At 38.1% G+C, this 13,218-nt stretch overlaps 1 long non-coding RNA gene across 2 annotated transcripts in view; it reads left to right on the top strand.

Annotated features, from left to right (window-relative positions):
* LOC122813193 overlaps positions 1-13,218 on the top strand; it is a 236,708-nt gene that overhangs the window by 152,733 nt on the left and 70,757 nt on the right. The window contains exon 4 of one of the 2 annotated variants that reach the window (XR_006366647.1): positions 7,442-7,536. The exons of the other annotated variant lie outside the window; for it this stretch is intronic. This is a non-coding gene — a long non-coding RNA (uncharacterized LOC122813193). The remainder of the gene's footprint in view (positions 1-7,441; positions 7,537-13,218) is intronic. 2 annotated transcript variants of the gene reach the window in all.

Raw genomic sequence — 13,218 nt, forward strand, 5'->3', positions numbered from 1 at the left:
AGTGTTGCCCCTGCCTGCAAGTTCATGTGACCTTATGGTACTCATATTAGAGGGAGGGGTAATAATACTGACACTGTTAGTCTGAAGGTTCCCACAGCCCTGTCAGTATTTCATTTAATATTTCTGTTGTTCAGGTGCTGGCATTGTGGTAGAAGGTGATGTAGCATCAGAATTCTTTTTTCCCAATGGATTTTCAAGGTGTAATGAAGGACCACCTAACATGACAGTTATAATATGATATTTTTTATGTGCATATATTCAGCCTTGCCATTGCCTTGATGTGATACTGCGTTGTTAATCTGTAATATAGTACCTGTTATATTTTGGAAACATTCGAGTCACACTCTCCCAATTACAAAAATGAATACATACACCAAAGAATACTAGCAATATTAAGGATCTAGCTCCTGTGAAAGTCAGAGCACAATAGTAATACACACACACACACACACACACACACACATATATATATATATATATATATATATATATATAAATATGTATATATCTGACAGTAAGTATTTCCCATTCAACAGTTCACACAAGTGCAGACTGCACACCACAACTTTCCATATGTGTCAATCAACAACCAATGTATACATGACGTCACTGGCAAAATGTGCATAGATGTCAATCGTGCATAATTTGCATATGACATCATGACCATTTGGCATGTCAATCACACATGCCACACCCACTTCTCTGCAGTCCGACAGGGTACTACAATGCAATTTCACCACGTTCTGTACTCAAGGGGGGGAGGAAATAGATTTCGCAAATTTGCAAGGATGAACTTCAAGCTGCATCCCACTTTTTAATGTGGCCATACCATCATATTCATTTTCACTGGCATTGTACTTGGTGTTGTGTGATCGGTGCAAAATGTTGAAGAGATGTAATTCGGGTGAACCAAGTGTATTTGAAGGTTGTAGCAGGCTCTTTATGCTTTGTGTTAATATCTCCTACTGCATATTGTGCTGGGTGTCTAAACTGACACCATCTGCTTTCCTATTAGCTGACTACCAGAAGAATGTGAAGTGCATAATCATTGCCACTAGGCAACAGCTGTACCACTCTCCAGGGGAATTATATAGTGACTAAGGCCTAACCTTTAAAGTGAAACTTGTGTTTCAATTTGTCAAAGTCTCCCCAAAGAATTAAGACTGAATGTTTCCAAAGTGGTTGAGCAATATCAGCATAGATTTCTTACATGTAGATCTTTGTGTCATCTGAAATTAAGTGAAAACATAACTCTCATTGTAAAACACGTGACTGAATGGCTTGACCCTCTACTTCATCCATTAATGTATATAGACATAGATAAAAACAATAACGTATGTTGCAGGTATCTAATACCAGTGCGTTGGTTTAATGTAGACAAAAGTTATTCATGTTAGTTAACAACATCATCTTTAAATAACTACCTCCTCTTGCTACTTAACTTTTTAATGTATATTGAAACATAATTAGTTTGCATTTAGATGTATAGTGTTACAGGATAAAAAAACAAGCCTGATGCTTTTCAAAAATTAATGACAAAGGTACAATATTTTACTTAAAGACTAAACATTATGACAGAGGGACAATATATTAGACTTTAAGTAAAATATTGTCTCTTTGCTATTAGTGAGGCAATTAATATTTATTAATAATTAATTAATATTAATGACATAAATATTAATCTTAAAGACTAAAAAGTAAAACAAAAATATATAAAAATATATTTTTAAAAAAGACTGCTTTTTATTGAGTCACTCTAAAAAGTAAAAAATAAGGAAGAAGAGTGAAAACTTTACAAAAGAAACACAGACAAGCAGATTTCTGAAAAGCATTCAAGGTTGGTTTTGCTGATTGTGATGATGAGGTACCAGAAGAAGTAGCAGGGATCAGCAAAACCAACCTGAAATGCTTTTCTGAAATCAGCTTGGCTGTTTTTCTTTTGCAAAGTCTTCACTCTTCTTCCTTATTTTTTACTTTTTAGAACGATTCAATAAAAACCTTTCTTTTTTAAAAATCTTTTTTTATATTTTTATTTTTTACTTTTTATTTATCCATGTACATGAAGGCACACTGTGCTAGACATCACTATGGTCTCACATTTCCAATTGAATACTATAAATACTGCACTTTGTTTTCAATAATTTTTTAACAATTCTTTTAGGTTTTAACTTATAATCACTGTATTTTGTACTAAGCCTTTTTATTGTTGCTAGATTATTAGCACAATGTACAATAATATATTTCCATTTTAGGCTGTGTTATTTAACGTTATGTCATGTGTGTTAAGTTTACATTCAGAGAGATTGTTATAAATCTCACCATGCATGATTGCCTTCTCTAAAGTAAAGTTCACATGGGAAGAATATGTGCACTAACTACTTTAGCTACATGCCTCAAAACACAATTTCTTGGCAGAACAGACAGTAAAAGCACACATATGCTTGAGATACACATATACCACTGCAAGTCTCAAGCAAATGACAAAAAAAGCATTTCCTGGAAAAAAGGGTTTTCTGCATTGAGAAAACCCTTTGTATCCCCAACCCCCACCCCGTTTCGGCCCATAGTCCTCATATTAACATTTTCACTTTAAAGACACTGTATTTCAGTGAATTTTTTATTGAATATGTCTGTCTCTGTGTGGCTGCTACCTTTCAGACTGCAAAAATACTTTACGTGAGCAGTAAGACATCACTGCCTTATAGAGCTAGCAGCAGCACATGAACAATTATTTATGGAGCTAGCAGCAGCACATAAACAATTACTTATGGAGCTAGCAGCAGCACGTGAGCAATTACTTATGGAGCTAGCAGCAGCACGTGAACAATTACTTATGGAGCTAGCAGCAGCATATGAACAATACCTTATGGAGCTAGCCGCAGTGCATGAATAATTACTTATGGAGCTAGCAGCAGCACGTGAACAATTACCACACTGAGCTGTTATGGTCAGAGGCTTGTGGTCTAAGCATGTCATACTGTGTGTGTAACTCTTAAGTCCATAGCGCATTCACTACACAGCCCATGTTGCAGTTCCCAGTGGTTTTGTCATGTAATTTTACTTTGGTTATATTATGGCTAGGTATGTTGGGACACTACTGTGTAGCACAGAATTTCTATGTCTGCCAGTTGTTCCACTAAGTACAGGTCCACCATGCATTCCACAGGTATGTATAGCTCAGTGAGTGACCCATGCAGTGGTGGTGCTTCCTCTGCATCCTCATCTTTGTCATTATGCTGTGTATCATGTATCATCCAAGCCGTATTTTGATCTGCGTCTAGGCTCCCTAACAACTACAAGTTGTGCAAGGTTTACTATCAGAATTGCGAACGTCACTCGGTCGAACGTTGTATAGTCGAACGCATATGGTCAGAAACACAAATGTCGAAGGCAGTATAATCAATCGAGGAATGGTTTTACCATGGGTCGAGGTAGGGAGGATGTTTGTAGTAGGGTATTATACTGTACACCTACCTCGACCCATGGTAAAACCGTTCCTGATTGATTATACTGTCTTCGACATTTGTGTTTCTGACCATATGCGTTTGACTATACAACATTCGACCGAGTGACGTTCGCAATTCTGATAGTAAACCGTTGTGCAACATTGTGCTGTCAAGGAACACCCATGCTGTCTTCTTTGGTGAGCGCTGCAGAGACCCAGTATCATTTTCAGGCACTAAAAAACAAACCTGAAGTATGCTAATCTCCATAACTGCATGTATTTTGATAAAAGTAACTTGTGTAAGAGATTGGGGTATTGTCTGGATTTGAACCAAGTACCATCATCTGTGGAACACAGAAAGCACCTGGGTTATTTATTCGTAGATTCAGATTACTTTTGCAGGTGTTTAATGTATCATCTGTGGCCCTGAAACAACCACTAACTGAGTTAAATAACTTAGCATAAGTGTATCCAGTAAGGGGTGACCTGGGAGCACTGACTAGTTAACCAAGTTGCTCAGAATCACATGATAGGCAAACAGAGACTGAACCTCCATATTTATTAATATAGTAGATGCCATATTCATGTGTAGTCAGGCTTACGAAAGATACATTATCAGCCCAATAACAGTGCCTTGCAGTTTAAGGATGACGTGTTGCACTTCTGTCGCCACGTGATCGATATTTATAAAAGGTACATAAAAATGTACTGCTAATTCTGCCGTCTGTAGTAATCTGTCTCTAGCTGCATAAATAGTTATTCCAAGTTTATGTTTATTATCCTGATTTTTTACAGACTTTTGAGTTCTCTTTTGTCTGTTAGTATTAACTTGTTAAACCAATGCCTGATCTGATTTTTTGTTTCATTTTTGGTGAGCCTGTGTTTTGAACTTTTGCAGTACAGGATCCTGAGACTGCTAATTTAAAAAGAAACCCCCTATTTGATCACTGTCTATTCCCACCCAGTACACACATACAAGCTTCACTGGCACACACCCACTGTAATAAATCAGAGGCACCTCAAAACAAAACAGCCCCTATTAAAAGTCCGTTCTCTTCATTGATGTCTCTTTGAATTAGAGCAGTGGTGGTCACCGGATATAATTACAGAGCCGCAGGGCTAATGATTTGAAGCCCAGCTGTGACACAGCCTGAAAAGTTTCAGCTTTATAAGTTATTCAGTACAGTCATTCCTTTTTTTCATGCAGTAAAGAATGAGAGCAGAACATAAAGGTTTTACTTTGCTGAAAAAGCTGTATCTCTTCAAACTTTCCTCAGGCAATTACAATTATTTCTTAACTATAAGATATGCCTGCCAAGTCACGCCATCTTACAGCAGACACACACACACACACACACACACTCTTATCTTTAATTTGATATGCACAATAAGATGAATATAAAGACAGAAAAATGATTAGGGCTGTGATGCAACTATGTTGCACTTTACATTCCGCTCCTACTAGGGACTTAACATTGAAATCTATGTCTGGAGTCTTTCCTTGACCTTAAGCAATTGTTGTCTGGTATACATCCTATTTGTTTCTTTTAGATGCTGGACAATTTGAGCTATTATCAATTTCAGTCTCCCACAGGACTAGAGAACATAGTATTTCCAGTCATTCACTCAGACCACCTTTTCCTGAATCACTGGGACATTATAAAATTTGCAGATAGTAATGAAGTTAATCTATCATGCTAAAATGCTATCTGTCTGCAATCTCTCAAAGTCATTATTAGCTACTACAGACATGGACTGATCCCATATATGAATGTGTGTGTGTGTGTGTGTGTGTGTGTGTGTGTGTGTGTGTGTGTGTGTGTGTGTGTGTGTGTGTGTGTGTGTGTGTGTGTGTGTCTATATATATATATATATATATATATGTGTATATATATATATATATATATATATATATATATATATATATATATATATATATTTTTTTTTTTTTTTTTTATTGTAAGGTCGAAGTGGGTTCGGTTGAACCCATTTCAGCCGAAGTCCGGAGGCCAAACGGCGACAGTGTTGAACCTGACATTGTCGAAGTACGAATCTCACCACCATATCGACCCATTTTAAAGCCCATTCCGAGGTCGACGTCGAGTCGCATTTCGACAATGTCGGAATTTGATATTGTCACATTCGCGGACGTGGGTCGATGATCCCATCATTCGATGGTGTCCAGTTCGACCTTATAATAGTAAATATATATATATATATATATATATATATATATATATATATATATATATATATACACATGTGTGTGTGTGTGTGTGTGTGTGTATATACATATGTATGTATAGCCAGAAAAAGGGAGTGGGAAGGAATGACTCTTACCCATGATCAGACTCATCCCCAGTGACGGAGACAGTGCTGAAACTGTGAAACAGATTCAGCATTGAAGAGGGAACAGTACTTAAATTGTGAAGCAGATTGTTTTTTCCACTAAAGAGACAGACAAAGCTAACTGACCTTATGTGCAGTGATCCATGCAACGTCAGTAGCTCTGCCCATTTAGGGCATATAAAAAAAACTCCTCTGGTGTGCAGTATAGCATATTTGATGCTAACTGTCCTGTGTGTTACCCTGGCCTGTCACTGCTGTGGTCTCAACACCAGGTTTACTACCAGAGACATCTAGGTAAAAGGTCAGCCACAGAGAACAGATGATGGTCAGATGGAGGTCATGCAATAAAAGAAAACCACATAATAACTACACTTTTCAGAAATGTTATGCTGTATAGCCTCATGCTGTAGCATGCACAGCAGCAGTCACAGAACAGTGTCTGAAACATTTGACAGTTTTGAAAGCTGTAATGCACTTTGTGCTGTCATGAAAAATTGTGACAGAATGAAGTGTGTAACAGCTGCAAAAGCTGTCGGTTGATGTGAAGTGTGCTCTGTTTCTGGATGTCCATGTGGCAGTGCTAAGTAGTAAATATCTTTCAAAACTGCAAAACCCTTCCCACTCCCTCTCTTTGTCCCCTGATAATAAATATATATAAAGCTGCTGGAGGTAAGAGTGCCTTCTCTAGACTGGGATTTGCTATCTGGAACCACCTGCCTACTGACATCAAAAATCTTGAAACCATTAAAAGCTTTAACATCTCTTTACTGAATGTACCTGCAGCTGCTACCATGACAGTGGTCAAGTAACTTACCACCCCATATCAAAGATAGAAGAATACATTTAAGAAGTTTTTCTCAGTCTCTTAATGTGACATCTTATACACATATATTTTACTTGTATATAGATGCTTATGTATTATATGTATGACTGGAGTGTATTTTATGCATTTCTTAGCTTGTCTTTTATTGCTTTTCTCTCAATGCACTCTGACCTTTTAATGTTACACTATCTGTATAGCATTTTACCATTCTGCCCTAAATTTGCAAAGTACTTATTTTGTGTGTAATGTTTTTATTAGAAAGATTGTGATGTATTTTCTGCTCTCTTAGCTTGGGTCATGGCTGAAAAGGGTTAATAGCTGAGTCCACTTACCTGACGAACAAATAATAGATAAATAAACAGTCTCTGTCATATATTTCATACCACTGTACGGACCATAATAATAAGAAGAAAACTCTTATGTCTAGCATTATTTTTCTGAACAGAGACATTCTGTCATCTCAGGGACAGGTAAGAGATACGTGTATGTGTGTGTGTGTGTGTGTGTGTGTGTGTGTGTGTGTGTGTGTGTGTGTGTGTGTGTACATGGAGGTTGTATGTGTGTGTAACAGCATGCATGTGCCACCCAAGGTGCTTCCTGCAGCAAAGTGTTGATTTCTACTTGTGGTATGAACAGACGAGTCAGAGCTGAGCTGGTGGTTGGTATAATGGTTAAGGTGTTTGCCTCATCGAACCCAAGGTACAGAGTTTGATTATCACCTGTGGTAAAATTAACTAGTCTTAAAATACCCCACAAGGGCAGGGCAGATATCCTAGTAGTTAACTATGAAGCTGGTAATGAGGTTTTTTTTCCCCTCTTTGCAGCTAATGTTTCTGAATAGCATTTTTCATGACTGTGGAAAAATCACTTTTGGCTGCCGCTCTTACCGAAGCTGCTGGAGTTCTTTTTGAATATCCAGGTATCTCTACACTAATTGGACATGTTATTATTGTGGTATTACATAAAAACTATTTTCTTGTAGCTGCACCTTCTAATTAAAATTGCTATAATATATTTCTGCTATATTTATACTTGTTACAAAATGGTACAAAAAAAATAAAGGCCACACCTACAATTACAACTGTCTCAGATCACTTCTCAATATGAGTAAAGAAATGTAAACAATGCCATTTGTATTTCCTCACTAAATTGTAGTTTCTCTGCTAAATAAATAAATAAAGAAATTAAATAAATAAACAGATATTAAAGACACAACTCTTATATATAACATGATGTCTGTTTGTACCTCTATGACTTATCTTCCAGTCTGGACTTAAAGATCATGTTTAAAGGCACAAAATGGCCTTTAATTTTTGTACCATTTTGTAAATAAAGTTATTTTTAAAATTGCTTCTGAATGCAAATCTATATTTATGGCATTGATATTAATGGCCAGGCAGGAGGCACTTACATCACTCTTCAGCTCTAAGTATGCTGGATTAGCATGGGTACATCATGGTGTATTAGTTATGTAATTGCCAAATGGGTACTTTTCCAGCTGTGCAAAAAACTAAGTTAGGTTAGGTTAGCTCTTCGCCAGACTGTTAATTTAACAATTTGGCAATTGCATAACTAATATAAAATTACTTACCCACACAAATCCAACATTACTACAGCTAGACATCCAGGGATATGTAAGTACCTCCTGCCTGCCCATTAATATTAATGCAGTAAATACAGCTTTGTATGTTAAATCTTTGACACTGGGAACAAAACTTTAAATGTACATGTTCTTTTAAATGCCACAAAGTAAACTTTTGTTTTCACAAAACAAAATTATGCATGCAAACACTTTTTTGTGTGAAAAAAAGTTTGCTTCATGCATTTAAACTTGATCTTTCAGTCTAGATGCATATCAGGTTAGATTCTGAACACTTTTGTTTGTCAAGATTCTATTCTGTTTAGTTATTGGTTTAAATACATGACTACATGATGTATTTAACCAATTACAATTCTTTATTTCAGAAGCCCATTTTATAATGAGGATTGTTTATAAAGGAGTGTTGCCTATGAGTCATAGCATGCAAGTAGTGTCAATATTTAATATATGAGAAAAGCTCAAAGAAACAACAGAATTTTTGTTAAATAAAAAAAAGAGTAAACAGAAAAAAAAGATGGGTTTAACCATGACTTTGTTCAGTACTTTATCCTAAGTTAGACCAGGCTATAACTCATTCCACACCTTTCAGCCCCAGAACTTGGACCGAAGCTCCAAAGGCGGTGGTGTTTCCATATTCATAAAGGATGCACACACCTCCAGACTGGTAGCCCAAAATAACTCATCAGAGATACTTCAGGTACAGCTAACATTGGGTAAGACAGCGATTCAGGTCGTAGCCTGCTATAGGTCCCCAACCATGTCCCAAGACTCACAGTCCATTTTCCTAAGCACCCTGGAGAACGTTAGAGTTCAACTTAACACTCTCATACTGGGCGACTTCAACTACCCCTCCATTAACTGGGAAAACTACTGATGTACCAATACACTTACCCAACATTTCCTGGAATTCATTAATTCCAATGCCCTAGACCAGCTCGTTCTTACCCCAATAGAGGTAGCAACATCCTTGACCTGGTCATTACTAACATGGGCAACCATTGCTCTATACCAATAGCCAACTCCTTCCTGGTTAGAGCTGACCGCAAACTAATCACTTTGGAAATCCATATCCCTCCCACCCCACCCCACCCCCACCCCTCGCAAAAGTAACAACCATAAAAAACTTCTCCAAAGCTAACTTTGGGCTCCTAAAAACAAAGGTGGCTAACTTCACGGCATCCATGCAATTGGAGAATAGCTGCATGACTGCCGAATCATGCAGTAATGCCCTGTATGAACAAGTACACAAATGCATGGATCTCGCCATACCCAATAGAACCAAGATGCTCTCCTCCAAAAAAAAGGAAGCCAATCTGGTGGTCCCCTGCCATAAACAAACTCTACAACAGAAGGAGGAAACTGATGCGGAATAAGGTGAAGTCCCAAGACTGGAAAAACTCCCTTATCAGCCTCAACAAAAAGCTGAGATCCCTCATTAAATCCTCTAAAAATAGCTATGAAAACAGAATTGCAACAGATAGTAAAGGCACCCAGTATTACTGCTGCACAGGTTAAAACAGCACTGTCCAATTCCAAGAATACAGCTTCTATGGGACCTGACAATATCCCTGGCTGTGTTCTACATGATCTACAGAGTGAACTGGCACCTCACCTGTGTGCCCTGTTCAATCACAGCCTCACCTCAGGCTTTGTCCCTACTGAATGGCGCACTGCTACAGTCATCCCTCTCCACAAAGGAGGAGCAACTACAGACCTTGGGAACTATCGCCCCATTAGCCTGATGAGTCTGATATGCATAGCTATGGAACGCATCATCATGGACCTAATAATAAAGGACATAGGGAATCTCCAAACTCTGGATCCCACACAGTTTGGTTTTGTGAAGGGTAGATCATGCCTGCTCAACCTGGTCAACTTCTTTGAGTCAGTCACCAGAGGTGGGGATGAAGGCAAGGTGGTTCATACAGCCTACCTTGGTAGTCCACTGAACACAGAAGGAGTTATAAGAGATCTGGGAACACATGTTGGCATCAACCTCTCTTTTTACCACCACATTACTACTGTGGTCAGAAAGTCCTTCTATGTGGCACATCTCATTACTAAGGGTTTTGCATCCAGGAAGAAAGAGATCATTGTCTCCCTCTACTCTTCCCTCATTAGGCCAGTCATTGAGTACAATGTCCCATTTGGCATGTACCTCACTAGACACCTGCAACAACTGGAAAGGCCACAAAAGTAACTCACAAAGAGGATCCTAGGCCTTAAACACCTGTCCTATATGGACAGACTCAAAAAACTCCAACTATTCCCTGTCTCATATCACCTACTTAGAGGCAATCTCTGCTTGACTTACAAAGCTATGTCTAACCCAGCTCTGTTAAAAATGCTGCATCTAAAGAAATCCCAATCCCTCCACACTACACCCTCAAGAGACCTCAACCTCATTACCACAATCAACAGAACAAGCTGGAGGGACAGGCTCATAACCCAGAGATTGCCCATGCTATGGAATAGACTTCCCATACATGTCAAGCAGAGCGCCTCATTGGCCCTCTTCAAGAGAAATCTTGATGAGTGGATGGGAAGTAAAAAAATCATCCTGGGGATCACTCCAGAAGCTCTACTCGACAGAGGCACTGGGAACTAAGGTCAGGTGGCATAATGCCATGGTAATCCTATGGGCTAGACTTGTAAAGGCTCCAGGGCCATTAGCCTAGTACACACTTATAATTTGCCCTATAATTCTGTGTGGAGTGGAAATTTATACTGTAATGTGCTGTGTGTGTTTGTGTGAGTGACTAAGAAGAAACTGTGTTATGGAATGCATATTAGGAGCATACCTCACAACTGTTCAGATTTCTGCTCCATAATTTGGTCTGTTCCTCATAAAATTTGTGGCTTTCTGGCAAATCATCCAGGTGACAGACATTCTAGTTTCAGACTTTATACCCTTCAAAAAATGTGTGCTAATGCCAACCCTGTTATTATTCTACTTTCTAAGTTAATAGCAGCAATATTTTAAAATTGTTCCTATTTTTGGGCTTTTGTCCCCCCATTATTTTTGGTCTTGTCCACATTTCCTGTACTAAGAGGTGGAGAGGTACTTTTAAGAGGAGTCCTGAAAGAAGCATTTATGATGTTCCATATAGTAGAGGTGAGTAAACACTGAAGTCTTCAAAGATTTTAGTTTGGGTTGGTTATGGCTTTTAGTAGAGAAAGAGTTCCATACAGCAAGAGCCAGGTTGTAGAACGAATGTGCAGTGCTGGGGAGAGTAAAGGGTGGCCATTTTAAGGAAATCTCTGGTTCAGTTCTTGGCTGGAATGCCTTCTGAGTGGAGTCTGCATGTCCTCCCTGCATTCGTGTGGGTTTCCTCCCACATCCCAAAGACGTGCAGTAAGTGGATTGGACACTCTAAATTGGTCATAGGTGTAAGTGTGTGCATGCGAGTTTGTGGTGTACCCTTTGAGGAGTGTTAGGCCTGATCCCATAAAACCCATACCTGCTACAGAAGCGAGTGCTGAAGGGAGCTCATTGCCCGATGTGTTGAATGAACGGGAGTGAATCCAGGATCCAGGATTTTAAGGAAATGGTAATGAAAGGAGCTCATGTCATAATGTGTATTGGCTGGGTTCGTTGAAAGTTTGCAGGGAAGTGGGGTGCAGCATTCAGTTTATATATATTTGTGGAGTGCAGTAGCAAATGTATTGGTAGCTCTTTATACAACAGGGAGTGTATTAGTGAATGATAAAAGTAGGGAGTGACAAGTACAACTAGCAAATAGATAAATTAATTTGCATACTTTATTTTGACAGTTTTATAAGATTGAGGGATTCTTAGGGTTACAGAGAGCGAGACCAATATAAGTATGTATTTGATTAGTACCATAAGGAGTGATTTATCTATAACATATCTGTAGCCAGGGTAAGATGACTTACATATGTGTAACATTTCCATATTTAGATTCACACTGTTATGTTGGTATGTTGGTGGAAAGTAAGAGAAGGATCCAGTGTAACGTAAAAGGTATTTATAGACGGTTCATTAAGAAATCCACCTTTGGAAGTACTGCATAACAAAATACAAATGAAAGGTATTATTTAGTGGATTTTTTTTAGTATATGACTGCTGTAATTTTAATTTAGTATCTTTTTCAGATCTGTAATGTTAATGAAGCTGTCAGGATCATTTTGTTTTTGTTAACGATTCTTGCATTTGTTCAGTCTGATGCTTTTAACTTGAAGAAAGACCTGTATTGTTTTGTCCAAACGTCTATAGTTGTCTTGATGCTTGGAAAACATGCAGTGTGAATTTCAGTTCCTGGCTGTGTGGACTTTTTTTTTATTTGTAAGTAGTTTTATGAGAAATGTAATTATCCTAGAGGTCCATAACATGTATTCTTAGGACACTGGTGATTCATGGAGGGATGGCAAACATTATGGCATGTCTTTGATGGTATGCACTGAGTTTATTGTTATAATTAAACATACATCTCAACTTTCTAACACAAGAAATCTGGAGAAGGCCTTAAATAATGGGAGGACAAAGACCCAAAATAGGGACAGATTTAAATAATGCTCTTATAAATGTAGATGGTTGTTAGAATAACAGGTTTTGTGTTCGCTTGCACTTTCTGGAGGAAATGAAGTCTGAAACTCAAATGTATGTCATTATTCAATGACTCCAATCTTCTGTAGTTACCATTAAAACCCAAATTTTAAGGGGAGCAGGCCAAACGTATAAGGCACAAATCTGGACATTCTGCAAAAATATTTACAGCTGAAAGGCATGTAACTAAAGCAAAGGTTATTATGGTAGTCCTTAAGGAGATGTTGTAGATCATTTATGTTGCTTCCTACATCAAGTAGGAAAATGCCATTGTCCTGAAGTATGCCTTTTAAGGCTGTAAAGTTCGACAGGTGGTCACTGATTAAAGGGAGAAGAGTATGGGACTAAAATTGGATCTGTGGGGACTGCAAATGTGAGTATGGTGCAGTCTGAAGAGATGAATTGATAAAGAACAATTAATGCTCTAGGTCTGT

The sequence above is a fragment of the Protopterus annectens genome, chromosome 10.part0, assembly GCF_019279795.1.
Source record: "Protopterus annectens isolate FY-2018-M chromosome 10.part0, PAN1.0, whole genome shotgun sequence".
NCBI classification, from domain to species: domain Eukaryota; kingdom Metazoa; phylum Chordata; order Ceratodontiformes; family Protopteridae; genus Protopterus; species Protopterus annectens.